General features: G+C 38.7%; 1 long non-coding RNA gene across 1 annotated transcript in view; it reads left to right on the top strand.

The window, feature by feature from the left end:
* Positions 1 to 23,876, top strand: part of LOC113416334 (uncharacterized) — an 87,417-nt gene that overhangs the window by 49,606 nt on the left and 13,935 nt on the right. The window contains exon 4 of the long non-coding RNA XR_015748627.1: positions 12,676 to 12,735. This is a non-coding gene — a long non-coding RNA (uncharacterized LOC113416334). The remainder of the gene's footprint in view (positions 1 to 12,675; positions 12,736 to 23,876) is intronic.

Raw genomic sequence — 23,876 nt, 5'->3', positions numbered from 1 at the left:
ATCAAAAACAGAGAAGATGATGGATGTTGCATCACAATCCAGGCTAGGTGATTGGGTTGTGATGCACACACACACACACACACACACACACCTCTGTAGACTCCACCATATTTAATATAAATTTCCTCTCCCCTCTGCGTTTCTCGTAACTTCATCTTCACTAAAGTAATTAAAGTTCATATATTTTATTAAATATTTATTTACTTTTCCATGTACCTGTGATTTTGAAAACAGATTGTGGAGAGAGTAAGGTCCTTCATTAACATCAAATATATCCTAACTTGAATTTTGGGGAAGCATCAAACAATGCAGGGGAACATTTGTGTTTTATTTTGAATTTTGGTAAGAAGTTCATGCTATCTGTGGGTTGTAAATCTTATTTTCAATACTTCTTGAACTTCAGACAGTTAATATTTTTATGAGTGATCAGAGATAATTTTTTCCAGTTATTCATTTCATTTTTTATGAATACATAAGACAAAATTGAAACAACAGGCTGGTTCTTTCAAAAGAATCTTCCTGGATCTTCATCAGACAAGTTCTCCCCAATTAATGCATTTTTGTGACAACTCAGAAAGTTAATTGGAGAAAGAAATGTTTATATGTATAAAGTAACATTCTTAGGAATGTTTAGAAAGCCTTTGAAAAAAATTTCTTGTTCCTTTTATTAAGATTTGGGGGAGGTTAGAGATTATCTCATCTCACAGTTTGTTAGATTGCAAATACTGTTTGATTTTAAAAAAAAAAACACCCTGAAATACTGACTTTTAATGAAGAACATTTTTTATTGTTAAAAAAATAAAATTCACTATTCATACCAGCATCGTACCCAGAGGAGAGGTTAATTAAGCAGTGAAAGGAAGTTACCTTAATGTCTTTCTTGGGGCTTCATGATAAGAATGCAGAGAAATCTCTCTTTGATTTTTCTGCTCAACACATTTACAGTAATCTGCTAAAACAATTCATTGTGACATTTATAGAGATGATAATGTCCATAATTTATGGAATCTATTGGTATCAACCTGACATATGCTGGTTAGCACAAGTGATGCATATTTCTTATCAAGCAAATTAGTTTCTTTTTTGTCATAAATACCCATTTTATTTATTTAAATCAATAGAATTTATATTAATCGTGGTTTAAGTCCCACTGATTTAAAGAGATTTTGCATCTTCTGTCATGATTAATGCTTTCCGAGGTTGTAGAGCCTCAACTTTAGAAATCACCCAAATTACAGTGGTTGGGCAGGGGTGTGGAAGGGACAACTCTGAGCTAAATTCTCAGTCCAAGAAAGATTTAGATCAGGTGTTTGTATTGCAACAAGACATTGTTTTCAAGTTGCATCATGTGAGGTTTTGAAGAAATCACATTATTTCAGTATCAGAATGTGTTCGTATTTAAATGTGGCATTGTTTTATTGTAATATATGAAAAATACATTTACTTGGAACATCTGTGATGTATAGAAAAATATGAGAGATATTTTTGAAATAAAATGCAACTGGGATTAAATGTTGTAATACAAGAAAAACTCAGGTAACATGGCAACATGTGGCATCAGAGGAAAAGAGACAACAAGTGTGCATCCCTGATTACAGGTGGTCCTTGACTTACAAACATTCAAAGTTACTACAGCACTGAAAAGAGTGACTTATGACCAGTAGTGGGATTCAAATAATTGAACAACCCTCTGCCGTAATGATGGGCTGGGTGAGCATGACCAGAGGTTGTGATAGGCAGCACTTGGCCTCCTGCACCCCTCTGGGAGCAAAAATGGGCTGCGGGGGGCGTCACCTCCGTGCCCTGTTTTGGGCCTAGTAGGCCTCCCTGCAGCTCCCTGGGAGCAAAAATGGGCCGTGGGGGGGGGCACATTCCCCCCCATACCCCATTTTGGGCCTAGTAGGTCTCCCTGCGCTTACCTGGGAGCCAAAATGGGACACGTGCCTGGAAGGAGGGGAGGTGCGAGGCCAGCCAGCAATTTAACAACCAGTTTGGCCAAAGTGGTGCAAACCGGTTGAATCCCACCACTGCTTATGACCATGTGATCAAAATTCAGCTGCTTGACAACTGGTATGTATTTATGACAATTGTTGTCACCTTCTCTCGAATACTGGATCCTTTCCACAACAAACCACGTTACTCACAAATGATAATATGTGATGTTAGCGTTTATTGCAGTCTTTCCAATCACGATCAGCAACAACAGTACTAAATAACTTCACAATGATCTTCCCTAATGGGCCTCGGGTGTTTTAGTCTGGATTCAAGCCATGTCATGTCAGCTGGCTTGAGTAGGCTAATATGCAAAATGGGATGAATCCTTTTAAATCATGATGGTAATTGTAAACACTGTAACCGGGTTGGTCACCTGAACTATAAGAAAGGGTCCAATATATTTTGGTCCTAATTTTTTACTTGTTAAACCTAAATTTATATAGTCCCCAAAGGACAGTTTTCAAAAGAAGTGAACGCTGACTTTCTCTCACCTTCTGTCGAGTACTGGATCCTTTCCACAACAAACCGCGTTACTCACAAATGATAATATGTGATGTTAGCGTTTATTTCAGTCTTTCTAATCACAATCAGTAACAACAACGGTACTCCGTGTAAAGTCAGCATTGAGAGCAACTGACTCTCAGCGCTGTTTATATCTACCCCTCCCAATTAACCTAACATCCACCCACTAACTAATCCCCCGTGCCTCCACCCCGTGCCTAATTAATTACGCCTATTGCCAGCTACTCTCCATATCTGTAACCCGTGGAGACTACTCCCCCTCCTATCCGGTTACATGTCATCCTATTCCCCCCCAGTCCAACATTGTATCTGCATCAAAGGAAAGTTCTCCAAGCAAAAAACAACCCAATTAGCTGTGCCGTCCCCACGCAACAGCTGCTCAAACCGCCCACACCTCCAGACCTCCATCATGCCCTCCCAGATGCCGCCAGTTGGAACGGTATCGAGAAAGTTGGCATCATAGTGCCTTTGCACCGCCGAGTTAGGTAAGACGCCAGGACATTCATCGAGCTTTAGAAGACCTCCCAAACGTTTGTTGGGCTCTGGAAATGGAGCAGATTTCTGAGCCTGACAATTGTGTTGTCCTGGGGTCATATGATCTCCATTTGTAACACACCCAGCTGGCTTCCAACAAGCAAGGTCAATGGAAAAAGCCTGATGATTCACTTAACAACCCACTTAGAAACTGTCTTGCTTAGAAGCAGAAATTTTGGGCTCCATTGTAGTCATAAGTTGAGGACTTATACTTATTATGGTATTGAAATTTATGGATGACCAGAATTGGATTATACTTGCAAAGATACCACAAATGACAAATGCCAGATTAATAACATTACCAACTGCTAACTCAAGATGCATGATGCAATATTTTAATCTTTTCTCTGTGGCTCATCCTGGCCTGTTACTTGTGTTCTTAAAATAGTAATCATCTCAGCAAGTGAAAACACTGTGTATTAATGTTCCCAAAAATAGGCACAATTGTTTCAAAAACTGTTGTTGTTTTTTTGTAAAGGTATTTTAGCATTGGGATATTTTCTGGTCTAAATTTACTTGACTTCATTCCACTTGAACCAAAAATTCAAAGCACTGATCATATTCTTAAAAATTGGGTTTGAGAAGGAATATGGAGAAAGGGAGATGAAATTTAGCAGTTATGAGTGCTACTTCTATTTATAAGGAGTAGTTAGGTTAAAGGAACAGAGGATCATAGATATTGCTAATTATTTTAAGTTCTTCAAGGCCCGCGGGGTGCTTAAATCTGGTCTGTGGGGCTGGCCTGGAAATGTCAAAGGACCAGCCTTTGGTGCCTCTGCTAGCCAAAATGAGGGCCCCCTCACTGCCCATTTTTGGCCTCCACAGCCTTCTATAGCACTCTGCTGGCCGTGGGCCCCATGGAGGCCTCACAAGGCTCCCACAGGACCTGTTTTTGGCTACCTGGTCTCCAGCAGCACTTGGCTGGTCAAAAACGAGCCATGTAGAGGTCTTGCGAGGCCCCTGTGTGGCCTGTTTTTGGTGGGCAGAGTGCTGCTAGAGGCCGGGGAGGCCAAAAACAGGGGAGAGGAGGCAAAAGGACAGTGCCAAAGGAACAGGCCACTATTACCAGTGCAATCCTCTACTTTAGTTTGGAGGCAAATATTGCAGTTCTGCTTTTGCCAGGATGGGCCCCAATATCAACCCTGACAAGTCCTTAGCCAGCACATCTCAGCTGGGGAACTCAAGGAGCTAAAGAGTGAGGGCTGGCTAGAGCTGCCACCATCACTGTCTTCCCCCTGGTTTGTTTTTTTAATGTATGCATGTGTGCATATGGGAGGGGAACCTACTGCAAGGAGTGACAACCTTGAGGACAGGGAGGGTATGAGCTTGAAGTCCTCCAAAAGATAAGCGTTTGATTTACCACTATAGCAACTGAATGGTTGCTCTAAATAATCATTTGGCCTGGTCCAACTGAGCTTTTGTTTAATGTTCTCAGGAAAAACAAGACATGACATTTACTTAAAAACAGATACTGTACAATTTCAGCATTCTCTGGCCACCCATTAATACCTATCTATGATATCAAGTAAGTGAAGAATAGAAGTGCATGCCTTGAATACATTTCCAAACCAGGCATCAAGCTACAGCCACCTACCATTTTTATTTCTTTGAATGTCTTTGTGGAACTCAAAGATGTTTTTACAAGGTAGTGTTAGATATACATAGTATCTTGTTTTAGAATATTTAATTAAAATAATCTAATTAAAAATTATGTAGTGTTTTGGCAGGCTCAGAAAAAGGCCTTGTAATGGGATGTGAGAATAACCTTGGGACAAAGAAGGAAGGACCATAACAATGGTCTGATAAAAGAAACTCAAGTTTAAAGAAGGGATAGGGGTGTGGAAAAATCTCAGAAGGGACCCTTCCTCGTTGTCTGAAAAGTAAAGACAGGGAAGGGGAGCAGTGCTTTCAGATGCAATGTGCAATGTTCTGTTACTGTAACTTTACAATAAAGGTAGTGTTACTATTCATTATATGTATATCTATCCTATCTGGACTGTCTCAAAGGGCTGATAAACCTTCACTTATTCTCTGGATTCACAGGTGTCAGATTGGCTATTAGAACACAGATGTTCAGTAACTGCACACCAAATTATTAGATAATGATAATATTAGGAATACAGGTGCATTAGTCATGATCCAAAGATATAAAAATAAGTTTATAAGCAAACATATTTATAAGTTCTTAGTTTGGATTAGATTTAGATTCATTGAAGATTTTTTTTTTTACAGTAAACAGATATAGAGATAGTTTTTCAAGCTATGTATGGTATATTTTTATGCATTTCAAGATTCAATTTTGATTTTTTAGTTTAGCTATGTAAAGAATTCATTGATTGCAGGAGAGAAGGCAGAGGCTCCTCGCTGATGGACCGTAGATCACGACTCTCTGCGGCTATGGTCCGTGCTCTTTCATTGGAGAGCCCCAATCATTACGATTAGGGGCTGAAGCTGCCTTGAAGGGGCGGTGGAGTAAGGGGAAGCTGCAAGCCAGGTTGAGGGGAGCCGCATCTCCCCCCGCCGGTCTTGGTCTTTTTCCCCCCGAAGACGACTGCAGCGGTGGTTTAAAATGGCCACCCCGAAGAGGAGGACTCAGCTGGATTAAGATTTGTGCAGGAAGAAAGAGGTGGATAATATCTGAACCGGGACAACTGGGCAATACAGCTAAACAAAAGTACCCTGGGCTTAAGGTAACATGGAATTTTTAAGAAAAGAAAAGTGAGCAGCGAAATTACAAAGGGACAGGGGAAAAAATAAAATATTTTTGACAGCTAAGTGGGGCTTTGACTAAAATTGGACTAAAATATTTTGGCAATAAACAGGCATAAAATAAAGCTGGACTTAAGATTGTCAAAAAATAATAATAAGGAAGTTTACAAATTGGAGACTGGACTGTGCTGGAATATTGAGGTTCGAAAAACCCTAAATAAAAAAATAGGGGAAAAAGGTGAAGACTTTGTATAATGGAGAGTGCCACCTTTTGACAAAAACTTGAGCTCAAACAAAAAGGAAAACATCCTGTTTCTGAATGAACTTGTGTGGATATAACATTAAAGAAATATTGAAACAAAGTAAGAATCTTAGAAAATGAAAGCAGAACCAGAATAAAGAAAAAAGTAAGGAAAGACTGACTGTGGGATTGATTGATGTTTTTGGTATAGACCCTGGGCTGGAATAATTGAGAACTTTAGAAAATTGAAAGAAGAAAGAAGGAAAGTAAAAGTGGTTTTTGTGTGGACTTTAACAATCATAAAATATAAGAGTGTGTAATGATATCTCTTCGGGAATTAAAAATGGAACTTTAAAATATGAGAGAATTACTACAGGAAAGAGGCGAATCACTTTGCTCTGTGTTAGAAAAAATGGCAATGGCAATTGAAGAACAAGAAGAAAGAGCTTCAGAGGAGGAGGAGTTGATTCAAGGAGAAGACATTTCAAATAAACAATTAACACAAAGAACACTACAAAGAAGTGGGGAAAGAAGGAAGGTTAAAAAGCTGAGATTTAAGAAGGCAATCAAAAGGGGGAATACCTGTGAAGTCGGGAAAGGCAGAAAGACCCAGCAGAAGAGGGGAAAGGAAGATATTAAGAAAGAGAGGGATATAAACTGGAATGAGAAAAGATATGGGGAAAAGAGGGGGAGGAGAAGCAGTAAGAAACAGGTGCATGAAATAAATACGGAAATAGTAAAATGTTGAAAAGAAATGGGTTTTTCAGAGACAATGGTTGATGAATTAAAAACGGGATTCTGCAGGGTGACAAGGGGTAATAAGAATATTTCTGCAATTAAAAATATTTAGAAAATAGGGTAGTATAGATACTGATAACTCTTATTAAAAATTAAGGGGGGGAAATATGCTGTGGAATCCAAATGAAAAGATGTAATGATTATTATTGTAACTTCTTAAAAATAATCATTTATTGGGAATCAAGATGAGGGAATAAAGGTATACTTTAATCATTGAGGTGTCACACTCAAAGCAGTAAAAGGGGGGAAACCTATGCTTGTTTTTTTTTCTTTAGTGTTAAAATTTGTATTAATCTAGAATCTATAAAAAGAATGTGTAATGGAAAGGGAATATGACAGACTAAAGAACCAACTAAATTAATAAGTTAATATAGATTATTAAAAGCAAGGAGAGAATTGGTAACCTTTATTATTATTATTATTATTATTATTATTATTATTATTATTATTATTATTATTATTATTATTATTAGGCAAACACATATTGGTTATCTTTATTTTTAAAATAAATATTAAAGGATTATATTTGAAATAACTGAAATGAAACAAAAAGATGTTTCAATTGAGATTAATGAAAGAGGCTAGAATTAATGTGTTTGTTTCTCTCCTTACTGAAAATTTGGAATGGAAAAGGTAATAATAGAATTAAGTATGCATATATGAATGTATAATTGCTGTCATATTTGTATGTAAAGGTGATGACCTGGAAATATGTTGTCCACTAAAAAGAGATTTTTGTTTTTAATGTGAGAAACTGAATAAAATTTGTTTTTTTTTAAAAAAGAATTGATTGATTGCTACATGCTTGGAAAGTGTTTATTTTGCTATAATTTAGTTTATACTGTTTCACAATTTGTCTCCCATTTGTTGTTTAAGACAATTTGTTCTTTTATAAAATACACGCAAGTACTTGTACAATTTATCGCTTCTTTTGTACACAATATGCTTTCCTGTGTACATCATTTCAGGACATATTTTTATTAGCTTATTTTATTTGTATTTTTATTCTCTAATGCACTTTTAGGTGCTACCTCTGAAGATGGAATAATAATTTTTCATCAGTTATTTCCTGTTTGTCACCATTAGCATTAATTATTGACCTTCAGAGAGATGCCATCCTTGCAACTGAAAAATTGCGGAGGAATATACAGACATATGGAGACTGTAAACATGGTTGGAGAGATCAGGATAATTCTCACTGGCCCCATTCTATTACTGTAGCCACATTTGAATATTTATGCAATTGAATTCTACAACAGTGGAAAATAAAAAATGTTCAAATAGAATTACAAATTTGTATGTATATGTATGGACCTCAAATACATATGAAACACACAGAGAGAGAGAGAGAGATCAAATATATGACTAGAGCCTAGAGTGATAGCTGATCTGTATTTTCAGAGAAATTTGAAATTTCCAAGAGGCTGGATAGATATGAACAAATCATAAATGAGTGAGATAAGAGAACCTGGAATCAAGATAACAGCAGCCCTAGTGCGAAGGGATATATGAAACATATATATCATATATATGATATATGGTATATATGAGGGAACTACAGGTAGACAAAATATCTATGTCTACACTACCAAAAAAATAGCTAGTTACCCAATGCTTCAACATAATGAAGAAGAAGCTGCTCTTCAACATGAGATAGAACAATGATGTGCAGCCAGGGGTGGGACTCTACCAGTTCACCCCTAATCTCTAGAACCAGTTGTTAACATTCTAAGCAGTTCGGAGAACCGGTTGTTAGAAGAAATTACTGGCCTAATCCTGTAAGGAAGGCAGGTAGGAAACATTCTGGTGTTGCTTACAGAAACTGCCTCTCCATTAACCCTTATTACATTCTTGGCAGGACTAGACTTCCTGTCTCAGGAACTTCTCAGGAGTTTTTTCCCCCTCCTTTGCTGCTACTTTGCTTGTGTGAAGTGACCATTCAAAGTTACAATGGCACTGAAAAAAGTGACTTATGACCATTTTTCACACTTACGCCTGTTGCAGCATCCCCACAGTCACGAGAGGCCAGGCGAGGAGATGCATGCCACAATGTGAGTGATGTTGAGTTGGCCATGCCCAGCCAATAACATGACCACCAAGCCACGCCCACCACCTAAGCCACACCCACAGAACCAGTTGTTTAAAAATTTGAATCCCACCCCTGTGTGCAGCCAACATCTGAAGCTATAATGGCACTACCAACTCTCTATTACACAGCACAGTTGCTGATATGAGACATAAGATCATTGATAAACTAACTATATTTAACCCTCAAGTCACATTACCAAGATTAACTTAAGAAGTACCATTAGATAGTATGCTACAAGATGTCAATAGTACCTTCACACAATTGCTACTATCACCATAACTCAAACCAATGAACTAGTAGTATATACTATAGCTGCTGCAATCCTGGAGATGTTTGACTACATAATCATGAAGAACAGTAGTACAGAACCCTCCTGAAAAACCAGGTTAGAAGCTAAGATCAGGTCAGAGACAGGTTTGTCAGCTTGTAGAATTACAGAAGGGTGTGAAGATTATGGATACGACTCAGCCATTGAGAAAATACAAGGGCCTGACTACATCTGAAGACCTGGAGACTATCAGACAGCTTCACAGCACTGGCTATCAGCCTAAGGAGATGTACTAGACTTGCAAGGTGTCAAACTGGTGGCCTGCGGGCTGGATGCATCATGTGCAGGCCACACCCACCCCAGTTCCACAAATAGGGAAAATATCACAAAATATCATGTTATGCCAACATAACATGATGAGTTTGACACCCATTTGCTAGAGAAATACAGGCCAAGAAGATAAATGCCATGTTCTACAAAGAATCATCCAAGGTATACTCCCAACTGCAGTGCCACAACACAGTAACACACAGCCACCAACAGTTGAAACTGAACAATATTGGGAAAACATACGGGACAAAGGGAAGACACAAAAGACTAGTGCAAGCAGAGAGGGTGTGGAAAATAAACACCAAACTGGTCCCAGTGGTGATAGGAACACTTAGAGCTGTGACACCTAAGTTGGGAAGAGTGGCTCAAAACAGAACAGAACAACATTAGAGCTCTCTGTCCAGAAGAGTGCAGTGCTAGAACAGTTAAGATACTACACAGAACCCAGGACCCAGGCCTCTGGTAAAGGACACAAGACTAAATAAGACACAAATGATCCATAAGGGTGAGATGGGATTTTTAAATATACCTCTTCACAGATCAAATATTTGATCACAACTTAGAGTGATATCTTATCTGTGGACTCAGAATCAAGGAAGATAGACTGAAACCTGTTCTTCAGAAGAGGAGTGCCAGCAGTTCTTGGAGACTGTTTCTCCTTGTGCTGCTATCTGATCACCTACCCTCTTTAATCAAGAGACCTCTGGACAGTCTACAGATATCTTCTCTTTCTGCACATTGTGCCCATTGATTTCAGAGAGAGGCAAACAAATGGGCAATGGCAAAGAGAAGATGTATTCAAGAATAGTACCCATTGTGAACAACCTGACCAATAGTTTCACAAAACCCAAGACAAATATTTACAGTCTGATTTTTACGTATTTTGTTACAATCATTTAAAAATAGCTCTCCAATTCAGTAGCAAATACCTTGGTGTCTCTGACATATTGTACTGCTTCTGATAGTGGTAATATTGACAAAACCGATATTAGAGAGATAAACCTGAAAATATGCTTTTTTTCATTTGCCTCCTAAGGTCTGTCAGCTATATTATTGAGATGGCACAACAATACAATTCTTATTTGCATTTCAGAAGCCATTTAATAGATGTCATTCATGACCCAGAAGCCACTTCTTGTTTCACTGGCCTCCTATGGCTCCTTTACTTACAGCACTATCTCAGATTTCCTCAATCTGCTGCTGTCTGTATAAAGTGAACTATAATTCCCAGAGTTCCTAGGGGAAAATGACTACAGTTAAGTAGGGATTATTTAAATTGCATTCTAACTAACAGTTGTGCAAATATATGGCCGTGACAAAATCGGATATATTTGCAACAACCTAATATCTCGATATAAGGGATATATCTGTAAATGCATGCTCTTTTTCCACATAGTCCTAGGACCTGGGAATATAAGAATTATGTAATAGATACTCATTGTACAGATGCACCTAGTGATAATGGAACAATGCGTGGGCCATACATTAGCTTCCCTTCTATAATCAAGACTGTAGAACTGCAGTTGTCCTCTAGATCTCCAGCTAAACAGGATCTCCAGCAATGAGGCTGCTTCCAACTTTGAAGAACCACTACCAGTCAGTGTGAAAACATTGACTGGACCAATGTTCTGTCTCAATAAAAGGCTGATTCATTTCACTGTTTATACACACAGTGCTATGCAGTGGAGGAGAAGATGTCAGTCCAAACATTCCGGCTGCCTGCCTGCCATGCCACACACATAACCAAAGTGCTCATACTGTGCCTCTCTACATAAAAATTCCAACAAATTCACTGTGAAGGAGCTATACACAGCTTGATTTCAAAAGCAGAAGTACTCCTAGTTCGAATTTGCTCTGTGGTAGAGGGAGATGCCAAGGCTCATATAAAATAAGAGTTTGTGTAACAGAACTTCATTGGGATGGTTCACACTGATACTGAATTGGGCTTTCTGGAGATATGGAGACATTTGATGTAGTGCTTGTTTACGTGTACAGCATAGCATGTGGTGAAGCAGATACACATACAGCTTTGTACATATTCTCCTAATTCTTCTGATTGTTTCATGCCTGTACTGAGGTACCAAAGGAATTAATCACAATTGCATACAGATGTATTCATCCGCAGGTAGGAGGACCATTTGGCCCGGACATCAAAGTCAAAGAGAGTTTCAAATTTAGGCAATTGGTTTTTTTAATTTTAGAATAATATACAAATTATTGGTCTCCTCAGCCCATTTTCAATGTGTACTTTATTTTCAAGTGTTTCATTTTAATTTTTTATTATAGCTAAGGGCCATAACAAAGCAAGCATCTTTGGCTCTCTTAACAGGTTTTTGTCATTGGGTATGAGCACTGTGCATCACTCATGTTACTATACTACTATAAAATGAATTTCTAAGTATGTGAAAGTCAGAGCTTTGATGTCTGAAAATCCTTCTGATGTACAGATGCTATACCACACAGCAGGTCAGCCAGAAGTTCCTTGCCATTTATGTTTCCAAATTCTAGCACTATAGGCTGTAACTAATTATTGGGTGAGTAATTAGTCAACGTTGGGTGCATTAGGTGAAACTTCTATTGTGCAGTATCCTGTCTCATTCTGGATTATATAATCTTCTATTTGTAAGTCTTTTGTACTTTATCTTTGCTTTTACATTTTTCTTACATACCTACCATATAGTAATCATCTAAGAAGAGAAAGACAGTATAGTTATGCCTTATATTTTTTCTGGAAGAGGTAAAAAGAATCCATTTGGAAGCTGCTACCTTTTTTAGTTTGATTCTTCTATCTTGTCCCAAAAGCTGTTTGAAGAGCCAGGAAAAAAAAAAAAACTGTAAAAAGTAAACTTCAGGATATAACTTTAAATCAGGAAGTAGCAGGCTGAAGGAAATGCCTCATTTGAAAAATGTATTCTGCAGAGGTTGTTAGTCTAAATATACAGATCTTTCCTCACTCATTCTAAATTTCTTTAAGACAAAATTTATTTTTGAGGTGTTGGCCTTGAAGGTAGTTTGTGGAAAAAGAAGTCAGGATGATCTGCTGGTTGGAAAAATACATTTCAAACTACTTAAACATCAACATTTCGTCTTATGTGTGGCTTTTGTTGAGTAAGTTGTCTGCATGACAGAATAAGTGGTGGGATGTTATGGTAACTGGTAATGACCCTTGAATATTTTGGTTTACCACAGTACAGAATACCAAATGCAGGAGCTTTTCCAGGAAAATGATACCCATCCTTAGGATTAACTGTAAGTATCTGATTTCAATAACTTTTCTATTATTTCAGTTCCCAGTTTTGGAGTTTTCTCCCTGGAAGGAAAAAAAAAAGTTTTTTAGGCATTTGACTTTTTTTTTCAAGGGGGAGGGTATTTTGTATGTTACAGCATTATCTTTGTAATACAGGTAGTCCTCAACGTATGACCACCATTGAGCCCAAAATTTATGTTGTTAAGTGAGAAATTTGTTAAGTGAGTTTTGCCCCCTTTTACGACTTTTCTTGACACATTTGTTAAGTGAATCATTGCAGTTGTTAAAATTAATAACACGGTTGTTAAGTGAACCTGATTTCTCCATTGACCTTGCTTGTCAGAAGGTCACATGGCCCTGCAACACACTGCAACGGTAATAAATATTGTGCCGATTTCTTCCTCAGGAGCACCCCCCCCCCACCGAATCCGATTTGGGTCCCACTGCTAACATTTGTATTGTTCAGAAAAAGAACAAAATTCCATATCTTTGGTTTTATTCCTTCCATAAGGAAAGGCAAATCTGTATGTGAAATAACACATATTACCCTGCTTTTCAGATATAAATCATACACAATTTAAGCTATAGCATTACCTCACCCATCCATAGTGGGAACTTTAAGAAAATGTCAACTGTAAATTTAGGTGTGCTGTTCTGGAAAATGGAATCTTAATTTTCTCAAAATGATTCAAATTACAACTGGAATATCTGAGTCACTCATGCCATAAACAGAAGTGGTTTCAAGAGCCCTTTATAATCAGCCTTGGTGACTTTTGCTCTGTGACTCTCATGAATATAAAACAAAACGATTGAATTAACTCTATTTCCTCCCATCTGGCATAGTAAAAAGAAAGCAGTATAAATCTGCAAACACTTAAAAGCTTTATTGTCATTTGTTTTCTTTGGAACCCCATAATTATGGTAATGATTCACCTGCAACACATACTCAATAAGGCTTTTGGAGTGGGGATGTGACTCATGAAGTTAAAATGGCATATTATAGAATGTGTACTAGCAACCAAAAACATTAAATCTCAGGAAAACTGTAACTTCTCCTTCATGTTCATAAACACGTATGCTATTTTGAAAGAAATGCTGCTACTTTTAAGACAACAAAAGGAGACAAACATAAATAAGGAAGATAAAACTCCTCTTTTCCCACCTGACCTCTACCAAATATGTCTGTCTTGCTGAAGAGTTAAAAATCTCACACAAAAATCCACACGTTTGTGGGTCAGGAAAGCTGTCTAAAAACTAGAATTTTGGAATAATGGCTACATTCATCTGATGAGCTGAGAATCTCAGGTCACAGATGAATTTAGGGCTGGTTATACTGCAAAGCTGATATTGTAATGCTGTTGTGATGGTCACTCAGTACAGTGGTGGGATTCAATTTTTTTTTACTACCGGTTCTGCGGGTGTAGCTTGATGGACGTGGTGTGGCTTGGTGGGCATGGCAGGGGAAGGATACTGCAAAATCTCCATTTCCTCCCCATTCCTGGGAGAAAGTTACTACAAAATCCCATTCCCTCCCCACCCCACTAACCTGCTTTCCAGCTCCATTCTCCTGTGCAGGGCAACAAAAGAAGACCCAGCCAATCAGCTGGGACTCAGGAGGTAGAGAATAGATGGGGGCGGGGCCAGTCAGAGGTGGTATTTGCCAGTTCTCCGAACTACTCCAAATTTCTGCTACCGGTTCTCCAGAACTGGTCAGAACCTGCTGAATACCATCTCTGACTCAGTACTAACATTTTGTGGCAATAGCAGAATAAAGCGAAGTGGTGAACCATAAGCAAACTCTCAGTGGCCTCACCGAGCAATGCAGATGGGTGACAATACCTCTATAGCTGTATTGGTTGTTAGTAAATAAGCCATCTGCTAGCTCAGTTTCCTTTTCTTGCACAGCAACCTTGCACGATCTGAGAAAATCCAATCCTTTTTGTGGACGGGCACAACAGTTGGCACAACATTTAAAGATTTAGAAACCAAAGCCTCTTTCTTGCTTTCAGTTTGTTGGCTGGACCAATCTAGCTTTTGAGTAACTTATAATAGATTTATTGCTGCTTTTTTTGTCTGGTGTCCTAAGTGGACAATATCCAAGAAGCACAAATCACCATCATAGTGGGTACCAAATTATTTCCTTTTTGGAAAACTGCATTACCAAAACAGAAGCCTAGGGAGCTTGCATGGTTTTTTTTTTTTTTTTCCCCCTTTGGTGGAAAGAGCTACTGAGGCTATTTCTGTAAAAAGTGAGTTAAATTGTATCCCACAAGTTTTCTTGAACAAATATGAGAATTGAATCAGGAAAAAGAAATCTTCAGGTTCTTTAAAAATATTTTTTTGCAAAGCACTGTAAAATAGCCTAATTGATAATGCTAATACAGGAACTTTATGTACGAAGAAGCAAAATATTGTATTTTCAAGCAATTACAGTCCAAGCAGGAACAAAATTGGTCCAATATTTTCTTAACCATCTGCAGACACTGCTACCAATTAAATTCAATTTGTTGCCCTGATAAGTATATTCAGATAAAACTTTGCAACAAATTAAAACCGGCGCTCATAATTCACAGTAAAACTGTCATTAGTAAGCCCTGTATGTATGAAGCTTTAATATGTGATTAATTATGCATAATCTGCAACCAAAACTGCCTCACTGTTGATCTGTACCAGTTTCTTCTTTAATAACATGAAACTATAATTCTATTTGGGACATCAGATCATCATAGCTGATAAAGCTTCACATGTACCTAGTGAAGAAAATTGCTCAATTATTTAAAGCTTAATCTTACTTAATATTATTATTAATATTATTATTTTAATATTAATATTATTATCTTATTATTCTCTATATAAAGAATTAGAGTACAGTTAGTCCTCAACCATGGTCATCTGATCAAAATTTAGACGCTTGGCAACTGGCATGTATTTATGACAGTTGGAGTGTCCCAAGGTCATGTGATAACTTTTTGTGATTTTTTCACAAGCAAAGTCAACGGGGAAGCCAGATTCATTTAACAACTGTGTTACTAATTTAACAACTGCAGTGAGTCACTTAACAACTGTGTCGGGAAAGGTTAAAAAATGGGGCAAAACCTACTTAACAACTGTCTTACTTACCAACAGAAATTTTGGACTCAATTGTGATCATAAATAGAGGACTACCTGTGTGTTATGCCTTTTTCCTCTGCCATTAGCTAAGAAAGAGTTCTTGTGTCATCAACATCTAACAGTACCTATAAAATTGTGTGCCCAGTGTGCAATTTTAGGTAAAGTTTCATTTTTGGTTAAACATTCAACCATCAACTTAACATAAAAGTTATATAGAGGTAGACTAAGGATACATCCTTGTTTAACCCATTTCATGTAGGGCATGTTTAATGACAAATGACTTGTGTGTAAATAAGAATGAATAAGTAGCAATCAATTGTTAGGTTTATTTCACTTTTTGTATCTGAGGAAACAAAAACAAAACAAAACAAATAACAACCAAACCAGCATATAGACCTGAGTTTAACTTTTTGATCTATTTCTTCAGTTAAATATACTGGGAGCTGGTTTATTATACTGAAACAGGCTGTAAAGTTGACTTGATCCTCTGCCGGTCTATTTACTAAGTCTCACAACTTTAAATAGAGATGTCCACCATAGATATTATTGTATTTAGTAGTATAATTGAGTGTACAACATTGGGTGGTCTTAGTTACTCTTATTAACAATAAAAAAAAAATAGTACTCTGGATTTTGAAATTCAGACTAAACGTGTCCACATAAAGTCAGAATTGTAGCCCATCTCACAATATAGTTTTTTTAAAATCCACAAGAGCAGAGGTCACCAACTGGTGTGCCGGGGAACACGAGAAAATTTTGGTGGTCTGCAGAGAAATGTCCCTCCATAAAGCAATTAATCCAGGCTGCACGGGAACACAAGGCCCACATAGCCTGCACACTCGCTGTCCCCCACCCTTTGGCTGAATGCAAACCTTACCTTGAGTAGAGCCATGCGAGCTGGAACTGGAAGATAAGACCAACGGCAGGGGAGGAAAATCCGCCCCAGGGTGGCTTGCTGACATAGGTGGGAAAGTCAGTCCCATATTCCAGAGCTGCACTAGTCACAAGTCTGGCCCGCTGGTCATCCCGGAGCAGTTTCTCCAGTCCATGGCAGGCCGGTGCACCTGGGTGGAGGAGCAGCTGCTCTGGGATGACCAAAGGGCCAGCCCTGTGACTACTGAAGCTCTGGAATATGGGACCGACTTTCCCACCAATGTCAGCAAACCACCGTCAGTCAAAATTCATATTAGTGGTCTGCGGGATTTAAAATTATGAGTTGGGTGGTCCCTGAGGTCCAAAAGGTTGGCGACCCCTGCACAAGAGGGTCAGTCACTGTTCTGGATATCTTAATAAATTTTAGCAGGCTGACCAGTAAACCTTTCCTGAAACCGGTTGGAGCTTCAGGCTCTTTATTAGGCAAGCAAAGTTTTTCCTATGCACATAAAATTTATATGAACCTCTCTCACATTACTGCTGGCATATGGCTTTCTAGACATTTCTAGACATGGTTTTACTGTCTAAAAAGGAAAGAAGATGATGGAATCATTTGGCAGCTAAAACTAATTGCTTCCTTGCTTTATTAAATCCATTTTTCTATTTTGTTGCTATCAGTTGTTCATACAGCTCTGCTTTTTATTTTGTATGGCATTCTGTTGGGGAAAGATTTAATGCCTTCCTGGAGAAATCAGGGTTTTGAATTATAAAAGGGAGAGTAACTTGCAGTATACTTATTTAAAGATTCTTGTCATTACTCATAGTAACCTAACCAGGCTGATTTGCAATAATGGATGTTCTGAAAACTAAAATACAGTTGGAATTCCCAGTCTCTCCAAGAGAAAATGGATTTTTCCCCCTTGACCACTTTATAGAAGAGGATCAAATATCTGTTGTTGGAGTGAATCGGAATAGATTTTTCACAAATAGCTCCCAAGACAAAAAATAATATTTTTTTTAAACTACCGGGAGATTAGTATCACTATCAGAACCACAATCAATCTTAAAGCTGCCAAAGGACTATAGCAAGCTAGAAGGGTTTACACAGTGTCATGGCACCCAGATTAGCTTTCAGATAGTTTGTAAATTCTCCAAGATAGCTCCTACTGATTGTCCTATTTAAAGCATTTAAATCTAAATTTCTCTAAGACTACTAAAATATTACCTAAATGCTTAGTTTGGTGTTCTACAATAGAGAGTGGCTCTCTTTTCTCAGGTTGCTGTTAGAATTTAAGGGGAAATAACATATTATGTCTTATTATGGTATTAAATTTATCTCCTACAATCCCATGGGTTTAAAATATAAACAGTATGTTATTGTTCCCCCTGCAATAATAGTTTCTTCTAGGGTGAAGCTGTATTGGAATCTCTTAATGCTAAATAGAGCAAGCAGCTGATTTCATTACATTTTGAAGATCAAAACAGAAATTAGTCTTGAGAATAGATTTACCATGTTTTCTAATTTGTTTATTTTGATTTCCAATAATTTAGAACAAGAGATAATTGTTGCTATTCTGTACTAGATTTCTGCCTTCAAAAGCAAAAGCAATTTCTTCTCCTAGACAGGAACAATGTTTGTCTGTTTTTGTCTTGGTGAAGGTTACACAGTAGAAGCTTATAGATACTATCAAACGTTTGTTGAACAGGTCAACTGCAATTGTTTATCCTATTTGTGAGACATTGTTGGGAAGTAAGCTCTTAGACAGACAAATTCTGAACTACTTTAGTTTCTTCAGCTTCCCCCATCTTGTACCATGTTCTGGACAAAAAGTATCTGAATATTTAGCTTCAATTACTAACAGTGAAGAAGATAAGTAAGGGTGATGCACAGGGGCTGGATAAGGGGCCCTTCAGGTCTGATGGTACTCAACATACAGTAGTTCTGAGGAAGAGCTAAGGATCTTTCAGAGTATTAATAGTATTTATGACATAGTTAGTTTAAAGCCTTCAGGACATCTAGTGGCTGATTTCGCCTTACAGGAAAAGAAAATCGGAAGGTGCAAAAGCAGAATTACAGTGGGAACATGGAACATAGGAGGCATGAGCATGGGAAAGCTCAACACAGTGAAAAGTGAAATGAAATATCTGTAATTTAACGTTTTAGGCTTCAGTGAATTGAAAAGGATACTAGACAAATTAAGTCAGAATATACCTTCTTTAAGACCTAAAAACAAAAGAAGGAAGGAACAATGTTGCTTTTGTAGTTAGGATGGGTATAGCAAGAACAATACCTAACGCAATGCAATCAGTGACCAAACTATATCAATTAGACTTTGTCGACATCCTTTAATATAATGATCATTCAAGTTTATTGTCCAACCACTGATGCAGAAGAAAAGATTAATGAGTTTTATCATCAAGTTCAATTTGAAATTGACAAAACATGCAAATAAGATGTGTTGCTTATTATTAGAGGCTGGAATGCCAACATTAGAAATATTAAAAAGATCCACATACAAATACCCACGAAAAAAGGAAAATGTAGTTGGATTTCATGGCTTAGGATACCAAAATGAAGCATGAGAAGTACTTAAGCAAGTTCTACATTAAACTAAATAAGAAAGGCAATCAATTTCCATGATATAATCTTGAATATATGTGTGTGTGTGTGTGTGTGTGTTTGTGTATCTTTGGTTATTCGGGTTTTCTCCCGCGTAAAATTGGAAGTATCTAGGCAACATTTCGATGAAGTCTCATTCATCATCAAAGCCCTCCTCCCATATATAAAAGGCACTACAGACAAAATCAGCAAGATCCTCCAAAAACACAACATTAAAACAGCATTCTGCACAAACAGAAAAATATCCACCATCCTAAGAAACCCTAAAGACAAAATCGAGTTAGAAAACCAAGGAGTATACGAAATCCCTTGCACCGCCTGCCCCACCACATACATCAGACAAACTAACAGAAGAATAAGTGCACACATTAAAGAACACAAGAACTCAATCAAAAAAGAAGAACTGACCTCTTCCCTGGCCCAACACCTCAAAGCCACAGGACATGAGATTGACTTTAAAAATACCAGAACTATCACCAAAACCGAACACTTCAACAACAGAATAATTAGAGAAGCCATAGAGATAGAAAAACGCCCACACAGCATGAATAAACGAGATGATACCTCCCGCCTACCAGCCATTTGGAAACCCGCCCTCATTAACAAATGAGTACCTAACATGAAGAATGACACCAGACCCACACCCACAAGGGCCACACAAGATGCTACCACCACACTTCCACGTAGAACGCAGACTCACACCCACACAGAAGATGAGACACGACCATGGACCAGAAGCTGTACCACAGCTGCATCACTACCCGCTTCAAACCCCTCCGACCCATACATGAAGCGAATGGACGCCCACAATGAAGATGTGGCACGACTACGAACGCGAAGCCCAACAACAGGATCACAGCTCACCAGCTCAAATCCCCCAGCAACTAAGACTAACCTGAGCACAACCAAGCCCCCACCTGAACAGAACACACCCCCAGCCAATCAGAACACAGCCAACCCCCCAACCAATCAGAACACAGCCAAACCTCCAACCAATGAGAACACACCCCCAGCCAATTAGAACACAGCCAAGCCCCCACCCAATCAAGTCACACACCCCACTAGCAGTTAAAAGGAAGAAGCAGCTGCAAGCTCACATTACTCTGAGAAGCACAAAGCCAAAGACACAAGCCTGAAGATGATGAATGAGACTTCATCGAAACGTTGCTAGATACTTCCAATTTTATGCGGGAGAAAACCCGAATAACCAAAGATCCACATACAAATACCCGCAAAAACCTTAGAATATATATATATGTGTGTGTGTGTGTGTTTTCTTAAGTTTTCGCAGATACTTACATGTATGGTATTCAGCTTTGTTCGGGTATTTTCCCACGTCATTATAGTTGTGCTTTTAAAGTTGTAACAACGTTTCGGCAGAATCTCATCTGCCATCATCAGGCTTCTGTATTGTGTTCGTCTGTGAGTCAGACTTTTACAATTGTTTCAGTTTTAAATTTGGGGCTAGCCTACTGCTGTGCCAGAATGGTTTTTTCTTCATCCTGATTGGTTGGGAGTCTTGGTCTGTGTTTATTGGTCTTAGAGTTTGCTGTGTTCTGCTTGATTGGTGTTTCTAATATCTTCTGTCTGTTTTGTGGGTTTTTTTGTCTTGGTTGGCTGGCAACATTGTGTTCCTGTATTGGAGGCTTTTAGTGCAACTTGGCTCCGAGTAAATGGACGGCTATCATTTGTTAGGAAGCTAGGTTTCATCTGGGTGCCTGGTTGGGGTGTGTTTGAGCTGGAGGTATCAGGGGGGATCTGTTTGTGCCCAGGTGTTTGCCTGGCTTGTGGTGTGGAGATTTTTTGTTTGTGAGTGCAGGCTTCCAAATAATTGACAGTCTGGTGGAATCATCTCTTCTATTCATGCTTTCAGGTCTTTTTTTCAATCTCTATGGCTTCTCTGATAATTTTGTGGCTGGGGTTTTCTATAGTGGCTAGGGTTTGGGTGCCATTGAAGTTGATGCTATGACCTGTGGCTTTCATGTGTTGGACTAGTGAGGAAGTGTGTTCCAGCTTTTTTACTGCATTTTTGTGTTCATCCAGGCAGGTACTTATTCTTCTCTTGGTCTGTCCAATGTATGTGGCAGGGCATGATGCACAGGGGATTTCATATATGCCTTGGTTTTCCAGGTCAATTTTATCTTTGGGGTTTCTAAGGATGGCTGCTATTTTTCTGTCTGTTTTGAAGATATATATATATATATATATATATATCTTAAGTTTTCGCGGGTACTTACATATATGGTGTTCAGCTTTGTTTGGGTATTTTCCCATCATTATAGTTGTGCTTTTAAAGTTGTAGCAACGTTTGCAGAATCTCATCTGCCATCATCAGGCTTCTGTATTGTGTTCGTCTGTGAGTCAGATGACTGTGAAAGTCTGACTCACAGATGAACACAATACAGAAGCCTGATGATGGCAGATGAGATTCTGCCGAAACGCTGCTACAACTTTAAAAGCACAACTATAATGATGTGGAAAATACCAAACAAAGCTGAATACCATATATATATATATATATATATATATATATATATATATATATATATATATATATATATTTCTTGGTTATTCGGGTTTTCTCCCGCGTAAGATTCAAAGTATCTAGGCAACGTTTCGGCGAGGTCCCACTCGCCATCTTCAGGCTGGTGCTTTCGGCTTAGTGCCAGTGCAAGCAGTGTGTGACCGGAGCTGCCATCTCTCTATATATACAAGTGGTGGGGGATGGTGTGCTGGGCTGGTTGGCTGTGCTGCAGCCTCTTGATTGGTTGATGGAGTTGATGTTGGTATAATGGGCTGTGTAATGGCCTTTTGTTGTAGAGATATCCTGGATCTTTTGCTGTCATCTCAAGATCTTGTGCTGTCATCTCCCACAAGCTTCCAATTGAAATTCCACACCAACACAGCAGCCACCAAACGCATCCTAAAAAGAACAGAATTGGCCCTAATTAGAAATGAACTTCACACAAAAAGATTTCTCCTAGACCAAATCAACAAAGATCTTCTTACACTTCACCTCAGACTCAGCAACAAGATTCACCCCTTACTTTGGGACAAATCCAAACAACTCGCTGTCTGGAGAGCCGAAACACAGACCACCCTCAAGACAGACACACACACCAACAAACTCAGAAAACTACAACAATGCCAGAAACCAACTCCCCCCCCCTCACAGCCACACATGAAACAAACAGTGCACAACATCTCAGACAAGATCCTCACCGAAGCCGAAACCAAGGTCCTTTCAAAAGGATTCAACTTTGCTGTTGCTCCCAAACACATCCCCACAGAAACCATCATATGCGGAGTTGAAACCAGCCTGACCAAAACCAACCCTGATGAGGCTAATAGAATCAGACTCGAAATCACCAACATCCTCTGCACTAGCAAACCACCCAAAAGCAACTTATCCAAAGAAGAACAAACTGCACTACGTAACCTGAAAGAAGACACCAGCATAATAATCCTACCAGCAGACAAGGGCAACGCGACAGTGGTTATGAACACATCTGACTACCAAACCAAGTTAACCAACCTACTCCTAGACCCCACATACAAACCCCTAAAGACAGACCCCACCACCTACCTAGAAAAAACCACCAGATCCAAAATAAAAGCCTCCCCATCAGTGAAGAAATCCAGCAAAGAATCATACCCAGAGAGAAATCATCCAGATGCCCTAAGCTTTATGGTCTCCCCAAGATACACAAAGAAGGAACTCCACTTAGACCAATAGTCAGCTCCATAGGCTCACCTCTACAAAACCTAGCCAAATTTCTCGCCAAACAACTACAGCCCTATGCAGAATCCATCAACTCACATGTAAGAAACTCATTCCAGTTCATCGAGAACATAAAGAAACAAAACTTACAACCCAGCGACCTACTAGTTAGCTTCGATGTCATATCCCTCTTCACCCAAGTGCCAATAAAAGAAGCCTTGACAGCCATCCAAAACAAATACAACCCCCAAGCACATCCTAGATCTGACCAACCACTGTCTATCCAATACATACTTCACCTACAATGGACAAAAATACAAACAAATAGAAGGAGCACCCATGGGATCACCCTCTCACCTGTCATCGCAAACCTCTACATGGAACACTTTGAAACACAAGCTCTAGAAAAATATGATCACAAACCCAAACTCTGGCTCAGATACGTAGATGACACCTTCATAATCTGGCCACACGGGAAAGAAAAACTGAACAACTTCCTCACACACCTCAACAGCCTACACCCCAAAATACAATTCACCATGGAAACAGAAGCTAACAATCAACTTCCCTTCCTAGATGTCTTGGTATACAAAAAAACCCAATGGCTCCCTAGGACACACCATCTACCAAAAGAAAACACATACAAACCGCTATCTACACGCACTCTCACACCACCACCCAGCACAGATCAATTCCGTAGCTGAGACACTCATCTCCAGAACAAAATGCTTAGCTGATGAACAACACCTAAAAACCGAACTAAACACTCTCACCAACGTACTAACAGCCAATGGATTTCAAAGAAAGAAGATCACCCA

The sequence above is a fragment of the Notechis scutatus genome, chromosome 3 (genome assembly GCF_049901735.1).
Source record: "Notechis scutatus isolate UNSWTSFEM ecotype Mainland chromosome 3, rNotScu1.2, whole genome shotgun sequence".
NCBI classification, from domain to species: domain Eukaryota; kingdom Metazoa; phylum Chordata; class Lepidosauria; order Squamata; family Elapidae; genus Notechis; species Notechis scutatus.
This window is presented reverse-complemented; position numbering and strand designations above follow the sequence as displayed.